Here is a 2,432-nt window from a genome sequence, read left to right on the forward strand (position 1 = left end):
GTCATATATGGCAATGAAGTCGTCATTATGGGCTGGACACTCTGTTTGAATCAGTCTCGGTTTTTGAGCCATAAATTGGGCTGTAGACCTCGGATTTGGGCAAATGAGTACCCATTAGAAAGGTAAGAAATAGGGCTACAACTTTCCTGAAAAGGACAGAGACAGATTCGAAAAGGAAGTCGCTGAAAAACGACATTGATTTCAGAAACATAAATGCAGGCTAAAAATCTGTCTTTTGAATTTCAAAACTTTTTCTATTTGGTTTCTATCTTTGGGATTAGGTTTTTTTATTATAAATGCATCTTTGGGTAGCAGCTAAAAGACATCCATTCAGCAGCCTCTCGAACATCCATTCTCCATTCTCTTTTTAGATTTTTTCTTTATTTTTCTTCAATTTTTTGTAAGCCATAAACATGAGTGGCTAAGTTTTTAATTCAGTTTAAGGAATTCAAGTTCTTTTGCTTGATTTGCGAGACCAGGTTCTTAATTTAATTTATATCTTTTGGAATATCTATTATTTTTTGATTTCATTGTCTTTGATCTATTGAATAATTTGCTAAAAAGGCCTATTAGTTGATTATTTGATGTGATCAATTGCTAGTTTATCTTCATAATCCGTAATTGTTGTGTAAGATTGAACATGAGTAGCAATTAGATTTTATTGATTATGATCTAAGTTTTCGATAATAACCTAAGAAAATAATAGGGTGAATTAAATGATTTATACTTTATAAATTATTGTTCAGCTTAACTACTTCATTTTCTTAAAGCAGTTATTAATTTGACGAGGATTGCTTAATACCAATTTAGTTAATAATTAGAGTCAATAAGAGTGCTGGGCTCGAATTGATGAGTATAGGGAAGTTAGAGATTTTACCTTGCTATTTGGTAAATCTATGTTAAGTATTTAATAAGATATAATTATATTTCTTTTGTCTATGATCGAATTAATGCATTGGAATGCGAATTACCCTGGATTGAAGTTTGTTTAATTTGAGAGTTTTATATTTAATTTTAGTTCTTAATTTCTGATTTCTGATTTCTGATTTCTTCTTTGGACTGCGAATTACCCCCCCCCCCCCAACCTTTATTTCTTTTTCCATTACACAAGTGCACGAAATTTAGTAATTCAGTCTATAGGGTTCGACCTGGATTTACCACTTACTGCAGAAAATATTTTATAGCTGGTAATTTCAGTTAATTTAATTTCTAGTGGAATCGACAACCATCAAAAATTTTAGCGCCATTGCCGGAGACTAAAATTTATTGGATTTCATGTTTTTAATGTTAGGATATTCTGTTATTAATTTTGTTTGTGAAGTGTTGCTATTTTCAGGTTTTTGAAAAAAAATTATGGTGTTACTATTCATCGACAGCTTTTTGGTTGAATTAGGAGGGCAGGCCATACTTATTTTTAAAGAAACGACGTTCTGATCAAGACCAATGAATCCATAGGATTCTTTGGCCCCACCTCTTGAGGCCAAATTACATCGTTTTCTAGGGTTTTGAGGCATTTTTCTATTTTTACTTTAATTTCTTTTTGTTTATGACAAGAACTTCTTAATCTGGTGAATTGATCATTGATCTAGAAGTAGAAAAAATAGCTAAATGATTGAGAAAATTGGCTAAGCAAGCTAGGAAAATTCCGAGTACATCTGAAGGAGTCCAATCTCCAAGGGAATTAAGTTTGGATTCGTATTTAGATTCAAATTCTAAAAATGAAACCATGGCTGCTAGAACTTTGAAAGAGTTGGTTGCTCCTGATCTAAACCAACAGCCTTTGTGTATTCAATACCTTGCTTTAAATGTTGCTTTTGAGTTAAAATCTGGACTAATCCATTTGTTGCCTAAATTTCATGGTATTGTAGGTGAGGATCCACATAAGCATTTAAAGGAATTTCATGTTGTGTGTTCCAGCATGAAACCTCAAGGAGTTTCCGAGGATCAAATCAAGCTTCGAGCTTTCCCTTTCTCACTGGAAGGCGCAACTAAGGATTGGTTGTATTACCTTCCTTCCGGATCTGTCAACTCATGGAATGGGATGAAGTAGATATTTTTAAAGAAGTATTTTCCTGCTTCCTATGCTACCAATATAAGAAAAGAAATTTGTAGCATCCGGCAATACAATGGAGAGAGCTTGTATGAGTACTGGAAATGATTTAAGAAATTGTGTGCAAGCTGTCCCCATCATCAAATAAGTGAGCAGCTGTTGATTCAATATTTCTATGAGAGACTTCTACCAATGAACCGTAGTATGATAGATGCTACTAGTGGAGGAGCTTTGGTTGATAAGACACCAGAAGAGGTAAGGAGGCTGATTGCTAACATGGCAGCAAACTCTCAGCAGTTTGGAATGAGAATGGATCACACGCCTAAGAAGGTTAATGAGGTAAGTACATCTAACCTTAATAAACAGATTTCTGATTTAACTT

The 2,432-nt window shown here is 33.7% G+C and overlaps 1 non-coding gene across 1 annotated transcript; it reads right to left on the reverse strand.

Annotated features, from left to right (window-relative positions):
• Positions 1–2,089: 2,089 nt before the first annotated feature.
• On the reverse strand, positions 2,090–2,196 carry LOC131175688 (small nucleolar RNA R71). Its single transcript, XR_009145880.1, has one exon. It is a non-coding gene; the product is annotated as a small nucleolar RNA R71 (small nucleolar RNA).
• Positions 2,197–2,432: the final 236 nt, after the last annotated feature.

This window comes from Hevea brasiliensis, chromosome 17, assembly GCF_030052815.1.
Source record: "Hevea brasiliensis isolate MT/VB/25A 57/8 chromosome 17, ASM3005281v1, whole genome shotgun sequence".
Taxonomy (NCBI): Eukaryota; Viridiplantae; Streptophyta; class Magnoliopsida; order Malpighiales; family Euphorbiaceae; genus Hevea; species Hevea brasiliensis.